Genomic DNA, 16,871 nt, shown 5'->3' on the forward strand with positions numbered 1-16,871 from the left:
TGGGGGGAGTCCAGGCTGTGGCAGCTCCTGTTTGTCCCTTCCCCACGCACATTCCAAATCCCTGCTCTCACACTAAACCCTCCAAAGCTTTCCAAACCCAAATCCTTTCCTCTGCTCCTCTCTCACTGGGACCATTTCTGCCTCCTTCCCCTGCAGCTGGAGGAACCTCCCCAGCTGCTGCTGCTCCCTGGCATCAAACCACACCTTCCCAAACCCTGACTATTGCTCAGTTCAAAGAACAAATCTAGAGATTTCAGTTCACTTCTCTTTTCTCTGACAAAACAACAGCAACTGAAAAACCGTATTATAATCCACAAACTGAATCTCTAATTCACTAATCACTAATTGAATATTGGCACAATTAACACAAATCCAACCCCTGCAAACACTAAAGCTGACACTAAAGAATGCTCTGAACACACAATCCCAGCTTAACAGCTGCTGTGGCAATTTACCTTCCTTCAAATATTTAATGTGCACCAAATGCTTTAAAATGCACCCAAGAACAAACTACTGCATTTAACACTTACAGCAAGTGAATTTTTTCTTTTTTATATCTATTATGGGCATCCCCGAGTCAGACAGGATTCTAATACTATAACACACACTCCCAGTAACACACACTCCCCAAACACTTCACTTTCTCCAGCACTGACCATTGGCTTTGACAAACACAGTTCCCTGAGCAAAGCCCTCCCCAAAGCAGCTCTATGGGCAAGAGCTCTGTGTGTGACTGATCTGTGGGCAAAGCACACGGGGGGCCTGGAACCCACCCCCTGACCCACACCTGGGGCCTGGAACCCACCCCCTGACCCACACCTGGGGCCTGGAACCCACCCCCTGACCCACACCTGGGGCCTGGAACCCACCCCTTTCACTCAGTCAGTAGGGATTTCTTCTCATAAGCCAAATATCACACTCCTTCTTTTACAGTTCTAGCATCACTTTCCCAACCCAATTCTATTCTATTCTGTTCTAGAGCTCCATTTCTAGGATGCTTAGGTATACCTTTTCTATGCTCAGCAATGCCTTAATAAAATTCCAGGGATCTTGCTTTGAACTCACCAGATCCAGGGACTGAGATCTCCCAGAAGAATATTTTCACTGCTCGCTGGAGTCCTCAGGGTCCCGGAATCCCTGGAGGGTCGACAGCATTGTCCCACCTGGCTCACCAAGAATTGTCCCTGAAAATCGTTGGGAAGAAATGAAACCCTTCAACGCCCCTGGGAAGTGTTGGTGAGCCAGGCACTGCTTTGTTCTGGCTCCCAGAGACAGGGAGCCAATCATTCCAGCCCCACCTGTCCCTTTCCAGACTTTTCACACATTTCTACATTTGAACAAACAAACAAATTCATGTTCATTGCTTCTAATTTACCCCAATTAATGAACTAATGAATTCTCTTCATTAATTAAGACTCTAATTAGTAGTCTATCCTTAACTGGCTAATTTGGTCCACCTTCTTTGGTCCTCTTAGCACTCCTCGTCAGACACAGAGTCTCCAACTCTCAGGCTGCAATGTCTTTGTTAATCCCCTCTGGACCTTCTGGTTCCTCCAACAGGTCCTTGAAGGACCATGAATTTAAGATCCCAGATGTCCAATCTTCAGCTCCCTCGGGCTTTGTTTATGGAAGCTCATCAGAGCCAGTGCAGAGAAACTCCAAGTTTGGGTGCTTTAAAGATCAAAGCGACAAGAGCCCGTGAAAAGAAACCCGGTCAACTGCTGCCACTGACGAAAATTTTGGGCAAGTTGGATCATTTCCAACAAGACCAACCCCCACCGCGGGGGGGACCCCGCATCCCCCCGCCCACCGCCGGGGCTCTGCCGGGAACCGCCACCGGGACACCCCCAAAACCAAATCACCTCCCGCGGACCCCCCACGATCCCCCCCAGGGGCATTTGCGGCTCAGCTTTGGAGTCCTTCCAGCTCCAAATGTCTTCCCTGCAAAGAACCCCCTTTCCTGCAGCCCCACCCCCAAAGCAGTGCTCAGCCAATCCGAGCGCGCAGCGCTGATGACTCATCAGTTGCCAGCCAGACCCGCAGCGCCCAGCGCTCCCCCCGGACCCCCCCAGGGTCCCCCCTCGGCCCCAGCGCCCCCCGGGACGGGAATTTGGGCAAAGGGGAGGTGGGGGGTGCCCAGGCCGGGCCCCCCCGCGCCGTCCCGGCCGTGGCGGCTGCGGCGGGGGCCGAGTGCGGGCGGGAGCGGCCAAGAGCCCAGCGCTGCCCCATCCCGACCTGCCCCAGCTCCCACGGGAATGGGAGGAGTGGGAATAGGAGGGGAGGAGAAAGAGAAGGAGGGAGAGGAGGAGGGAGAGGGGGAGGAGGGGAAGGAGGAGGAGGAGAAAGAACGCACGTGGATGCACGGCCCGCTGTATCCGCAGCCCCCGCGTCCCGGGAGCATCGCCCCCCGCATCCCGCAGGTGACCGGGGAAGGGGAGCTCGCCCCAAATATCTTGAGGGGGATGTTTGGGTCTTGCAGGACCCCAAAGCTGAGCCGCAAATGCCCCTTGGGGGGATATTGGGGATCCCCGGGAGGTGTTTTTTGGGGGTCCCGGGGTGGGTTCCCGGCACAGCCCCGACGATGAGCAGGGGGATGTTGGGTCCCCGGAGCCACGTGGCGATCGCCGGATACCGGCGGGGAGTGGGGGGGACACGGGACAAACCCACCGGCTTTGGGGACCCCTGGGACAGGCGGGGGTTGGAATCTGAAACGGGGGCCCGGAGAGGGGGAACTCCCGGCAGTCTGGAGAGGAGGGGGGAGCAGCGAGGGCTGTGGGGGGAGCCGGGACCCCCGGCAGCCTGGAGAGAGGGCTGGACACCTTGGGATCGCCAGCACCCCGAAGGCGAGAGTCAGGGGAGAAGGGACCCTGGGACCCCGAAACCCCCCGACCACCCTAAAAGGGACCCCGGAGAGGGGAGCCCCCGGGACCCCCGGGACCCCCAGCAGCCCAGAGAAGGGGGATCCCCAGAATGGCAAAGTGAGGAGCCCATAAAGGAAGGACCCCTGGGATTCCCGGGATCTCCGGCAGCCCAGAGAGGGCGGGAACCCTGGAGAGGGGGTTCCCCAATACATGTGAGACCTCCAGCAGCCCACCCAGGAGGGACCCCAGAACCCCAAAGTGGATGGACCAGCGAGGGGGAACTCCACTGCTGAGAGGGTTGTTTTGGGCTGAATCTTGGTGGTTTGGAGGTTTTCTTGGCCAGAAGCCGCCCAGTAACATCTAGAGATGGCCTTGGGCAGGAGGAACCCCCAGCCAAAGCACTCATCCTTTGTTTTTCCCCACACAGCAGGATTTCTCCTTCCCAAAGCTTGGCCGAATAGAGGAGGAGGCTGCGAGGAAGAGGAAGATGCCCCAGGACCCCCAGGCAGGTGAGGAGGAAGTCAGTGCCCCTTTGCCCCTGTCTTGTCCTGTATCTCCCAGCTGAGCATCGCCCCCGGCTGCAGGACAACCCCGCTGCTGCCGCCGTCCTGCCGGGGCCGGAGTTGGGGGGATGTCCTTGGCCTTCCCTGTGGGCCGGAGGCAAATCCCCTCCCTGTCCTTCTTCCCTCCTGCCCCAGGCCCCGAGCTGAGGACGGAGAGCCCGGAGGACAAATCCCCCCGGCAGAGCCTGGTGGGAGAGGCCGTTTTGAAGGGCTCCACGGCGCAGGAAGGCAGCGGGGAGGGAAAGCCACGAAGGTACCCCAGGAGGAGGGTCTCCAAAGCCAGCCCAGGGTGCTCTGAGGAGGAAAGACCCACCCTGTGCCAGGAAGGCGACGAGAGCTTGAGCCAGAGCCCTGACCTGGATGTCCATGAGCAGCCTCACACCAGGAAAAAGCCCTTCAAGTGCTTGGACTGTTGGAAGAGCTTCAGCCAGAGCTCCCACCTGATCTGCCACCAGCGCACCCACAGCGGGGAATGGCCCTACATGTGTGGGGAATGTGGGAAGAGCTTCATCTGCAGCTCCAACCTGATCTGCCACCAGCGCACCCACACTGGAGAACGGCCCTACAAGTGCTTGGAATGCAAGAAGAGGTTTCAGACCAGCGGGAATCTCCTCCTGCATGAAAGGACACACACAGGGGAGAGGCTCTTCCTCTGCACCCACTGTGGGAAGGGCTTCAACCAGAACTCCCACCTCGTCAGCCACCGGCACATCCACAGCGGGGAGAGGCCCTACAAGTGTGGGGAGTTTGGGAAGAGCTTCAGCCAGAGCTCTGCCTTGACCTCACACCAACAGACCCACCAGTAAGGGAAGCCCTAAAGGTGCCTCGACTGTGGGAAGAGCTTTGTCTGCTGCTCCAACTCCATCACCCACTGGAGGAGTGATGTCTTCCCACATTGGGAAGACACCTGGCTGGTGGTCTCCACATCCTCCTGGTTCCCCACAGGCACCTGGGTGAACACAGTGGGAGAAACATCCATGGGGTCACAAACTGACCTGGGAAATTCAGTGGGAAGAGCTGATTTGTTGAATTTAAAACAAAGACATTCAACAAAGACATCTAAAGCCCCACCATTTTACTGGCATTTGGGGTCATTTGGAGATCCAGGGGAATATTTGGGAGGATTTGGGGAGATTACCCCAAAAATGGGGGTTCCCAGGCCGGGCAAACAGGGCCACATTGTCGTAGTTGTGCCAGCAGTTCATGTCCCCTGATCCTGTCTGTTCTCCAGGAACTCCCCTTGGCTGTTCCAGTGCCTGGCCCGGGTCTCCCCACACGGGGTGTCCCCCCCAGGTGCCCAAATCTCTGCTGAAGTGCCTGAGCTGCTCCCAGTTGGAGATGTACCCGGGCAGGAACCTCTCCCGGTCGGGGCCGTTCACTCAGCTTTTCCCAGGACCTGGAACAGCCCTGGGTGTGCAGGGACACAGGTCAGGGGGTGCCCCCCCAGCAGGTTGGGAGCTCAGGGGGCCACCCCGGACCCCCCTTTCCCACCCCCCTCTGCCCCACAGCTGCTGCAGCACCAGTTACTGGGTGGGGGAGTCCCCCCATCAGCCCCCCAGGGACGGACAGGGGGGTTGGGCACCTGTGGGCAATCGTCACCAGAGCAAGCACACAAAGGGTTACAGAAGCAGTGGACATTCCCAGGGCGGATCTACCCCCTCCCAGAGCCCCAGGGAACCGCTCCAGGGCTCAAGTGATGGGGGGCAGGGGAGACCCATGTGGGAACCCCCTGCCCTCTGTCCCCCTGCCCACTGTCCAACACCCCTTTTCTCCCCTCTCCCACCCCTTTCCCATCATCCCCACCGTCCCCAGCTCCCCCCCAACTCGGTTTGGGGGTGTTTCTTCCCCCTGCCCTGCTCGGTTTCACAGTCTTAGCCCCCTCCTCGCTCACTTTGGAGGTCCCAGCCCCCCTTTTCTCCCGTTCTCCCCCCTTTTCCCATTGTCCCCTGAAAGGCAGCTGTTAAATATTGGGTGCTGAAAAAGCTGCTCCATCGTGTCCATTCCAAATTAAGCCTGCATTTCTTAGGAGGGACTGGCATCCAAAGGGCAGCAAGAAGAGTCTTCTAATTCTCTTCTGCTTAATCCTCTCTGCAGCCGCCGATTTTCCCTCAAACCAGGCAGGAAAACAGGAAGAGCCCTGGTGTGGTCGGGGAGCAGCGCTGACCCCAAAGGGCTGCATTTCCCCTGCCGATGCTCCTGCTCTGCCCTCCCCCGGGGCTGGCTCTGCCTGGCGCTGGCCGGACGTGCCGGGGCTCCTCACTGAGCAAAGCCCTTGCCAAAGTTGAGGGGCAAGTGCCGAGCCCGGCTGGCCTGGGAGGAAGCGACAGCAGCGCGGGCCGAGCGGGCGGGATGGGGTCCGAGCAGCGGCGGGAAGTTGCAAACTTGGCAGCCAAGAAGTTGAACTAAAGTGAAGCAGCTCCAAAAGGCCGTGGTCTTGGCGTGGGGCGGGAGGAAGGGGAGCTCCGTGACTGCGGCCGGGGCTGGTTGGGAGCGGAGCGGCCGGGGCTGCCCCCGGGGCTCGCGGGGGCCAACGGGGAACGGACAAACGGACCAACGGACCAACGGCCCCTGCGCTTCGGCAGCAGCAGCGGCAGCAGCAGCGACTGTAGCGACGCGCTCTCGCTCTGACTCTTGTTCGGGCTCTCCTTGCTCGAGCTCTTCGTCCTCCTCTCCCTCTCCCGGTGTCCCGCTGTCCCAGTGTCCCTGTGCCGGTGTCCCATTGCCGGTGTCCCTGTGCCAGTGTCCCACTCCCGCTGTCCCTGTCCCGTTCCCGGTCCCCCCTCCCCTTGCCGGCCCGGGCCATGGCCCCGGCCGTTCCCCTGTGCCGGGCGGGGCCGCCCCGTCCCCGGCCCTGGGCGGCCCGGCGCGGTCTCGCCCTCGCCCGGCTCCCGGCGCGCCGGCTGTGGCGCTGCTGGGCGCTCCTGTGGGGCTGGCTGTGGGACGGGCTCGGCCTCGCCGCCCCTTGGCTCCGCCTGGCTCGAGCCCGGCGCCTGCCGGGGCCGGCGGGGGCCGCGGGCGCCGCGGCCGCTGCCGCCTCCTCGGCGGCTTCCCCGGCCAGAGCTCCGCCGCTCGCCAGCCCGGCCGCCGGCAGCGAGCCGCCGCTGCCCGCTGCGGCTGGGGAAGCCCGGCCCGGGCCGCTTGAGGGGCGCTCGGGGGCCGTGCCGGGCCCCGGCCCCAACGCTGACGGCCACGTCTCGCCCGCACCGAAGGCCAAGGAGCCGCTGCACGAGCGCTACCGGCTGCATTCGCTGCTGGGCAGCGGCGGCTTCGGCCGCGTCTACGCGGGGACCTGCCTGGCGGACGGAGCCCCGGTGAGTGCAGCAGGAGGAGGAGGAGGAGGAGGAGGAGGAGGAGGAAGAGGAGGAGAAGGAGGAGAAGGAGAAGGAGGAGAAGGAGGAGGAGGAGGAGGAGGAGGAGGAGGAGGAGGAGGAGGAGGAGGAGGGCGGGACGGGCGGCGAGCTCAACCCGCCCTTCCCCTTGGCTGGCAGGTGGCCATCAAAGCCGTGTCCCGGGATGGCATCCGGCGCTGGGGCGAGCTGGTGAGCGAGCGGGGCCAGCGGCAGAAAGCGGGGCGGGGACGGGCGGGGACGAGCCGAGGCCCGGCAGGGTGGAAGCCGCCGGGACACCTGGAGGGAGAGTGGCCGTGGGCTCGGTGGGGGACGGGGAGCATCCAGGGCTGGCCGAGGGGGGAGCAGGCAGGCAGGCACGGCATCAGCCCCACTGACGACCCCGTGGTCCCCCCGCAGCCTGACGGCACCCGGGCCCCCCTGGAGATCGTGCTGCTGGACAAGGTGTCCAATGGCTTCCCTGGGGTCATCCAGCTCCTGGAGTGGTTCGAGCTCCCCAGCGGGTTCCTGTTGGTGATGGAGCATCCGGAGCCGTCTCAGGACCTCTCTCGCTTACTGAGGGCGTGGGGGTTCCTGCCGGAGGAGATGGCGTGGGGGCTGTTCCGCCAGGTGCTGCAGGCCGTGCGGCACTGCACCAGCTGCGGCGTCCTGCACCGGGACATCAAGCCCCAGAACATCCTCCTCCACCTGGCCAGCGGCGAGGCCAAGCTCCTCGACTTTGGATGTGGCACCTTCCTTAAGGACACGGTCTACACCCAGTTTGCAGGTGAGCCCACAGCCGGGGGATGCTCCTGGTGCCGGGCATCGCATGGCCATGCCCGGGTGTGGGCAGTGGAGATTGCCCCTTTGGCTGAGGGGGAACAGGATTAGTTCTTCAGCCAAGTTGCTTTTGGATGGGGCTGGGGGTTACTGTGAGACAGGCCCCGGCCTTGGCGACAGCCTGTGCCACCCACCCTGTCCCGGGCTGGGTCTGGGGCAGGGGGGAGCCAGCCTGACCAAAACCCCCGTGAGGGTAGCAGAGAAGGGGGTCAGAACTGTGCACCAGCTGGCTTGGTGTGCAGGCGAGGAAGGGCTTGGGCTGCTCTGCTCGCCTTGTTTGCCTTGGCTTATGATGAATTGTTGGGGGCAGTGCAGTGGGGCGGGGAGAAGGCACGGCTTTTCCCCACCACTGGGTGGGTTTTTCCCTTGCATGAAATGGTTGGGCCTTGCCAGGGCTTCCGCTGCCCTCTTGGACACCAGCGGCTTCTTCTCCAACCCAGAGTTTGTAACCAAGAGTCAGGGGGCCGGCGAGAAGGCAGTGGGTCACAGCGTGTGCCACTGGGGCAGGCCCCACATTGCCAGGGCTGCTGGGGTGAGGCTCTGGGAGCAGGCAGCATCCACCTGATGAACTGCGTCTGTATTCCGTAGGAACACTGTCATACAGCCCGCCAGAGTGGATCTACCTCAGACGCTACCACGGCGAGGAGGCGACCATCTGGTCCCTGGGCATCCTGCTCTACCAGATGGTCTGCGGGAAGCACCCTTTCCGCAAAGGCCCCAACACCATCTGGGCCCAGCTCCCGTTCCCAGCACGGGTCTCTCCAGGTGGATACCAATCTTTGTGGCACGGGGGGAATAACGGTGTTGGGAGAGGGCAGCGGGCTCACGAGGACGCCGCTCTTGAAGCTGTTTGTGTCCCATGGGTGGCTGGAGGAGGTGGCCTGTGTCCTGCCATCCTGCTCTCCTCCAAAAGGGAGAATCGATGGAGAAGTTTGGGCACAGCTCTGAGCACAGCCAGCACAGCCTGGGCACGTGGACAGTGGGACAGAGGGGACAGGATCCTTCTCCAACTGACCGGCCATTTTCCCCCCAGGCTGCCAGCACCTTATCAGGTGGTGTTTGTCCATCCGCCCCTCGGACAGGCCAGCACTGGAAGACCTGTTGTGCCATCCTTGGGTGCAGGACATTCCCCTGCCCTAGGAGACGGGAGAGATCCACGTGCTCCCTTTGATCCAGGGGCCTGGCAGGTAACACCTCCACACATCTCTTGGCAATAAGAACCAAAGGAAACCAGACTTTTTTGTCAGCCTGTAGCACTGGGGGGGGGTCATCCCACGGGAACACGCCCCTGTTTGTGCTGGAGCTGGGCTGCAGACCCGGTCTCCCAAGTGCTGGTGGCCACCATCCAACCTGGTTTTGCTCGTCCCGCTTCACAGACAGCTGGGCCCTCGGCAGAACGCTGACAGCCTGGTCTGGCCCCCAGGGAAGGAGAAGGGGCCCTCTGCAGAAGCTGTGCCGGGTGGGCCTGCTGCTGGAGACATCGAGGACGATGTCAGGGATGACAAGCTCTCAGCTGACCTGGACGCCGGCGAGCTGAAGAGGATGGCCTTTGATTCTGGCCCCTTCCTCCAAGCCGTGCTCCACACGCCGTTTTGCAGATGAGTCCACACCCAGGGGGTGCTCCCGGACACGGGCATTGCTCAGCCTGGCTGGGCACCGAAGGTTCCCCCTTTGCTGATGGGGAACCTGAGGAATTCTTCAGCCGGCTGCCAAGCTGCTTCTTGGCAGGAGGGCGGGCGGGTGCTCTGGGCTGGGTGTGAAACGGGGAGCCCGGCTCTGCCCCCAGCCTCTGCCACTGCCCCTTTGCTGGGCGGGGCTGGGGCAGGGGGCAGCCAGCCTGCCAAAAACAAACCCCCGTGGGGGGAGCAAAGGCGGGGCTGCAGAACACCAGCTGCTTTGGGCTGCAGGCCAGGAAAGGCTTGGGCTGCCTTGGCTTAGGAGCCTTTCTTTGGGCCAGTGCAGCAGGGCAGGGAGAAGGCCTGGGTTTTCCTCAGCTGGAGGAGGGGGGTTTTTCCTTTGGCCTGCAGGGCTTGGGCCTTCCTCAGAACCCTGACAGAAGGTTAACATTTTACCTTTTTTTCTTGTTTCCACTTTTGGTTTGTAATCTCTGTTCATGAATTTGTTGTTTGTTTTCCAGGGAAGAGTTGGAGCTGGTGCCCAGTCCGGGTTGGGAAGGGCTGGGACCATCCCTGGAGAGGATCTGACGTCCCCTCTGAGAAGGCTGAGGACATCCTTTGGGACACGCTCTTCTTGCGGCAGCAGATCTTGGGAGGTAGATGCTCATCTTGCCCATCTTGTCAGCAGCAGTGGGATAATGGCTTTGGGGAGATGGCAGCAGGCACATGAACATCCCGCTCTTGCAGCTGCTGAGGAGGTTGATCTCCTGGGCTTGGCTGGAGGAGGTGGCACCTGTGTTGAGTAATTGCTGAAATCCAATCGATCTGGGATGACCCCAAATGACAGTTTAGTTTTCAGCTTGCTCGAGCTGTATCTCAGCAGCTTTTGGGTATCATTTTTGGCCCCCAGACAGGACACCTCTGCCTGATCTCCCGCGGATCCGAGGGATCTCTGGATCTTCACGCCAGCACCAGGACTTTGCTGCAGAAGAGCACAGATCCCCAGCCCAGTCTGGGACACAGGTAAGATCCCAGTGGATAACAAGGCATTCTTTTGGGGAATCCTGCCCATGTCAAACGTATGGATCTTTCAGTGCACTGTGGGGTTCTTTGGTATTTTGGGAATCCTGCTCATCTGAGACCTGTGGATCTTCCAGCCCTTTGGGTGGGTTCTTTGGAATTCTGGAATTTGGTCTTTGGCTTTGTTTTATCAATCACTATTGTTCTGTACTTGTAAATTCTCCCAGGGAGAATTTAATGGAGTGTTGGAATCAATGGGTGGCTGTTCTGGAACACTGAATTAGAATCCATTGTTGCAGTTGATGCTGTTTGAGAAGGGGAACAGAAGTGGAAGGAGGTTATGTCTGGTGCTGTGTTTTTCCCTTTGCAGAACGTGTGAAAGGGCAGAAAGATTGTGGTGTGAATGCAGCGCCCTCAGAGCCCTTGGTGTGAGCCCGGAAAGGAAAATCCAGCTGAGGGACAAGATCAGTCTAATTTGGGGACATTGTTGGAGGTTGGAGTTGCAGTTCTGGAAGAAATCCCTGAGGAAATGGTGCCCCAGGGAGAGGAAGAGGATGAGAGCGTGGGCAGCCTGCTTCAAACATCCCCCCAGGAGACTTGGGATCAGTCCCTGTGCATCCTGTAAGAAAGATGGACACTGGAAATGGGATTGTCCGCAACTGAAACTTCAGAACCCTCCGAACCCTCTCGTGGCATCACTGAAGACGACTGAGGGGGCACCAGAGGATTCTTCCCCATCAGAACATCTGGTTCCAGCCAAGCTAAGCACAATTGTTTGTGGCTGTGGGAACTTGTTCCTCTGTGTTAAATGCAGGGAAATGAAACTCAAGGGACAATTCTAGAACAATTGTCTGGTGTGCCAGGGAATTAGGAAACTGGGCCATTTTTAATGCTGTGGCTTTGAAATTGGGAAAACAGTGGTTGGCTCCCCAGTTTTTGTATTTCCCCAATTCCCCAAAGCCTCTGCTTGGGAGAGATCTCTTGGCAAAATGAAATGCCACAATCCAATTGAAAAATGGTCCAATATAGGTTATTATTGCAGAGCCTAATTCTGTGCAAGTTTCTAGTTTTGCATGAGAGTCTCTCAAAGCAGAAGTAATCCATCTGCCACCATCACTTGGGGATGCAGTGGTTCCAACAGGATGGGCTGGAGAGGTGCCTCCATGATCCAAGAGAGCAGAACCCGTGAGAATTCCAGAGAAACCTGGAGTGGGGTTGGTGAGGCCAAAGCAATGTCCTTTGCAAATAGAAAGTTGTAAGGGATTCTCACCCTTTGTAGAACAATTGATGAAATTTTGCTTGTGAAAAGAAGGTGAATCTAAATGGAATGCTCCAGTTTTGCCAGTCAAGCAGGCAAATGGAAGGCTATGCCAGTTAGTCCAAGACCTTAGAGCTGTAAAGAACAGAGTAGAAGATATACAAGCAGTCATAGTGAATCCTTACACTTTGCTAACTCCCCTAAATGAGGGTTTAATATGTTTCACAGCATTAGGTTTGAAAACTGCCTTTTTGTGTCTCCCTTTGAGTTGGGAAAGTCAAGAGCTTTTTGCTTTCCAATGGGAAAATGCAAAGCCGGGGAGGAAAACCCATCTGACTTTGGTGGTCCTCTTGCAGGGGTTTAAAAATAGGCCCCAATATTTGGAACTCAATTGGCAAAGGGACTGGAGGAATGGAGAAGTCCAAACCCACCCTCTTGGAGCCTTATTGCAGTGTGGGGATGATCTTTTGATGCCACTGATGCTGAGCAGCAACGTTGGGGTCAGACTGTGGCCCTGTGGAATTTCCTTGGGCTGAGTGGATATGGGGTATCCCAAACACAAAGTGCAAGTAGTCCAGAGCCCAGGAGCCTCCGTGGGCTTTGGAATTCTCCAAGGACAAGGGAGGCTGGGCCAGGAAGGAAAGAAGCAACCTGTCAACTGCCCCAGCCCCAGCAAAGGAAGCCCAGAGCGGGATTGCTTCCAGACTAGAGGAGAAGTGTATTGGGGCAGAGCTGACTTAGGAGACAGCCCCTTGGAAAGTCCTGGTTGGGAATTGTTTCCCAGTGGGGGCAGCTTTGTCCGGCATGGAAAACAATTCTCTGGATGCACAGAACTCCCCACCACCAGGTCAGAGATCCTGACAGAGATCCTTCTCCCAGTAGAAGAAAATGAGTCTAGTGCTAAGGATTGTCAACTCCTTGAAACCTTAGAGCAAACTTTGCTCCAGGAGGCTGGGCAGTTCCCCCAAGTGGGCAAATAATAGTCCCTGAGCCAATCTCCTGTGACCTGGTGGATGGGGAACATGAGGGGATTCCTTGGAGTGAAGCAAATTATTGAAACATTTGCACAAGTGGGTTCTTGGTCCAAAACTGACCCCAGTTGTACAAGCAGTGAGTCAGCAGTGTGGTGTGTGGAAGAGAAATAATCCAAACCCTGCCACTGGAGTGGGAACAGGTGATGGAAAATGCAGAAATGCTGCAGGTGAATGTTGGCAGATGGATGTGACTGAATTGCCCAGAAAAGGGGGGTGTAAAGATCTCCTGGTCTTGGGGGATACCTTCTCTGGGTGGCCAGAGGCTGTTCCTTGTTGCACTAAGCAGGTTGGGAAAGAGACTGCAATCCTGTTCAGTGCAATCCTCCCTGTATTTGGGATGCCTTTGGGAATGTCATCAGACAGAGGTTCCCACTTGACTGCAGAAACAAAATGCTTCACTCTTGTTTTGCTCTTCTGACAACAGTTCAAACACTGTTGACGTGGGAGGAAAATTTACATGTCTTTTTAGTGCCAAAGGTGATCCAAGTGTTGCCCACAAGTGTCTGTATTAAGTAAGCAAGACTCTGTAAGGAATCTGGAAACTGTGTGTGTAATGTAAAGCCCTGTGTGGCTGTCACTGAAGTGCTGAGGCTGAACAACAGCCCCTGAGCCAAAGCTGAGCTCTAGATGAACCTTCCAACCTAATGGGCTGTGTCTCCATGTATCTGCTCCTGAGCTAAAACTGGGTCTATTTGTTGGTACAAATGTGGTGGGATGGGACTCCACCTGTGTATCTGCTCCTGAACCAAACAGGTGTGCTTCTTAGGAAGATCTGTTAGTCTGGGCTCATCAGTGAATCCTGTTTGTATCTGTTCCTTAACAAAAGATGTCTGATTGTGAGCAAAATCTGATCTTTCTCTTTCTGGAGAGTGGTGGAGGCCATGGCAGTCGATGTCTGGCCTTGTTTGGCAGTGGCTGGTGCAGGGGGAGCCTTGGTTTGGGAGAAGTAGAACATTGCTCCCAAGATTCTGCTCTGGCCAAATAAGGAACAACAGAATCTTAGAGAAGTCCTGGAGAATTGGATCAGGGCTGGAACTCAAGCAAACAGGATGTGAGCTGGGCTCTGGGGACCCAGAGAAGATCAAACCAAACATGACGGTCTCTGTGGGGAAAAGCAGTGATGCTGAGAACCGAGGTCAAGAAGCAGACACCTGAGCTTTGGGGGGCACCAGATGCCAAAAAACCCACCAGAGACCCCCAGAGAAGACCCCAAATGACCAAGTAGGGACTTGCAATAGGGGTGTGACTGTGTAAAGCACAGTAATGGACATGTGTTCAGTAAGGGGGAATATCCAATGCCTCTGGAATCAGTGTGTGTAATCCCAAGCCCTGCCTGTGTCCCTGAGCAGGCTGGATTAGAAGAACTCTCCTGCAGGCGTCCAGCACGCTGCCCTAAAGAATGCCTGCTTCTTAACACCTCCCAGCTGGGGTTAAGGACTTGCTTTCTGCTGCTTTTGGGCACCATTTCTGGCCCCAGATGGGACCCTCTGCCTGATCTCCCGTGGATCCGAGGGATCTCTGGATCTTCACGCCGGCCCCAGGACTTTCCTGGAGAAGACCACAGATCCCTGGACTGGTCTGGGATGGGGGAAGATCCCATTGGATAATAAGGCATTCTTTTGGGGAATCCTGTCCCTCTAAGACATGTGGATCTTCCAGCTCTTTGGGTGGGTTATTTGGTGTTCCCCCATTTGGTCTCTGGCTTTGTTTTCTCCACTGATCCTTGTTTTGTGTTTGTATTTGTTTCTGCACTGTAACATTTGTCCAAGTGGGTTCTTGGTCCAAAACTGACCCCAGCTGTACAAGCAGTGAGTCAGCAGTGTGGTGTGTGGAAGAGAAATAATCCAAACCCTGCCACTGGAGTGGGAACAGGTGATGGAAAATGTAGAAATGCTGCAGGTGAATGTTGGCAGATGGATGTGACTGAATTGCCCAGAAAATGGGGGTGTAAAGATCTCCTGGTCTTGGGGGATACCTTCTCTGGGTGGCCAGAGGCTGTTCCTTGTCACACCAACTGGGCTGGGGAAGTGAGTGGAATACTGTTGAATCCAAGAATCCCTGGATTCGAGGTACATTTGGGAATGTCATCAGACAGAGGTGCCCACTTGATTGTAGAAGTGGTACAACAAGTCAAATCAGGGATGCATTATTGCAGAATTCCAAAGGCCAGAGCCCCTTGGGTAATTGAGAGGTTGTCTGAGAAGAAACCAAATGCTTAAGTCTGCTTTGGCTCTCCTGACAATAGTTAATTGGGTCTTGACTTGGGAGCAAAATTTACATCTCCTTTCAGTCTCAAACGTGACCCAAGTGTTGCCTCCAAGGGATTGCTGGGTGTGCACTCCTTTACCTGAAAAGACAAGGAAGCCATTCACCATTTCTGCCTTCCCTGTTCTGGCAGAAATGATTCCTGGTCACTGGGTGAGCACTTGTGTTCCCCAAAAAGTAGACCAGCAGTCAGTGTGCAAGTACCCCCCACCACCTCTGACAATCCTGCCTGTGTCCAAAGCTGTGACCCCCACTAAAGGAACAGGACAAGTGGATTGTGTTAATGAGAGGGGCCCGTTTGTGGGAAATCACCCCAATGTCCTCAAACCCTTCCTGCTGGGGAAATGACTGATCCTTGGCCGGTCCCCAAAGGAACGGGGTGGGATTGGTGTGTGGAAATAACACCTGGGAAGGGTTGCCCCAAAGCTGGAAGGGCATTTGTATTTCAGCTTGCATCAGGATTCAGTGCTGTAGCTGTTCTAATGCCTTGAGCTGTAAAATGAAATAAAGCTCCTAAGACACTCTATCCCTTCAGGAGCTTAGTCTGAAAAAAGGGGGATTTGATGTGGGATATAGAAGACTGCTCCCAACATTTCTCTATGGCCAATCTTGGAGAGGTCCTGGAGAACTGGATCAGGGATGTAACTAAGCAAACAGGATGGAAGCTGAGCTCTGTGGGCCCAGAGAAGATCAAACCCAAACGTTCCAGTCTTTGTGGTGAAAGGTAATGACACTGTGTCTGCTCAGAACCGAGGTCAAGAAGTGGACACCTCAACTTTGGGGGGCACCAGATGCCAAAAAACCCACCAGAGAGCCCTGAAGGAGACCCCAAAGGACCAACTAAGGACTTGCAATAGGGGGGGTGATTGTGTAAAGCAAAGTAACATCTATGTCTTAAGTAAGGGAGAATATCTAATGAATCTGGAAACTGTGTGTGTCATGTAAAGCCCTGTGTGGCTGTCACTGAAGTGCTGAGGCTGAACAACAGGCCCTGAGCCAAAGCTGAGCTCTAGATGAACCTTCCAACCTAACAGTCTGTTTATCCCTGTATTTGCTCCTTAGCTAAAACTCTGTATGTTTGTTGGTCAAAGATGTAGTGTGGAAAGACTCCCCATGTACCTGCCCCTGAACAAAATAAATGTGCTTCTTAGTGAGATCTGTGAGTCTCAGCTCATTAGTGAATGATATTTGTATGTGTTCCTTAATCAAATCTTATGTCTGATTGTGAGCAAAATGTGATCTTTATCTTCCTGTCTTTAGAGAGTGGTCAAGGCCCTGGCAGTGGATGTGTGGCCTTGTTTGGCAGCAGATGGGGCAGGTTGACTGCCTGGGTTTTCCCCTTAAGCCCTGGCCAGGCTGTGGGTGGAACCCAGGAGGAGAAGGGAGCCAGATGGTTTTGCACACTCGTAGCTCTGTGAGCTTGTTTCTGCAAGGCCAGAAAAGCTGGACCCCCTCCCAGCACAGATGGAACCCTCCCCTATGAGTGGACGCCCTGGGTGGGATTTCCCGTGCCCGGGAGGGGTTCTCCAACCCTTGGCTGCGACCGGGGCTCCCCCGCTGCCGGGCGGGCCTGGCTGAGGGGAACAGATGAGGGCAACTGGGCAGGGAGCTTTTCTACTCACTCCAGGCACTCTTGGTAGGAACGATGAGGTGCGTTACTGAGCTCAGCCTTTTGTCATTCTTTGCTGCTCTGCACTGCAGGAAAATTACACACTTGTTCTCCAAAGTTGGTGTCGGTGTCTCTTGTGCTGACCCTCGTCGCAGGCAAAAGAGTTCCCTGGGGCCCTGCAGTGTCACAACGGTCCCCTAATTCCATGGGACAACATTCCTAATTCACCCCTGAGAACTTCTCCAAGGCTGCTGGGCTGGCACAGCCTGGACACACCTGACTGACAGTCCAGCACTTTATACGAGAAAAGCCCCACATTTTAAGGGCAGGGTCTTGTGACGTGTCCCATCAGACCCCCAGGGATGGACAGGGACACCCCCAGTGTGGATCCAACCCCCCCGAGCTCCAGGGAATCCCTCCAAGCCTCATGTGATGGGGGACACAAAGGGACCCCTCGACCTTCTGTCCCACCTCCCTCT

At 56.6% G+C, this 16,871-nt stretch overlaps 1 long non-coding RNA gene across 1 annotated transcript; it reads left to right on the forward strand.

Moving 5' to 3' along the window:
• The first annotated feature begins 9,037 nt into the window (after positions 1-9,037).
• On the forward strand, positions 9,038-15,939 carry LOC135406460 (uncharacterized). The gene is made up of 2 exons (XR_010426265.1): positions 9,038-10,229; positions 10,597-15,939. It is a non-coding gene; the product is annotated as an uncharacterized LOC135406460 (long non-coding RNA).
• Positions 15,940-16,871: the final 932 nt, after the last annotated feature.

Source organism: Pseudopipra pipra, chromosome W (genome assembly GCF_036250125.1).
Source record: "Pseudopipra pipra isolate bDixPip1 chromosome W, bDixPip1.hap1, whole genome shotgun sequence".
In the NCBI taxonomy this organism is placed as follows: domain Eukaryota; kingdom Metazoa; phylum Chordata; class Aves; order Passeriformes; family Pipridae; genus Pseudopipra; species Pseudopipra pipra.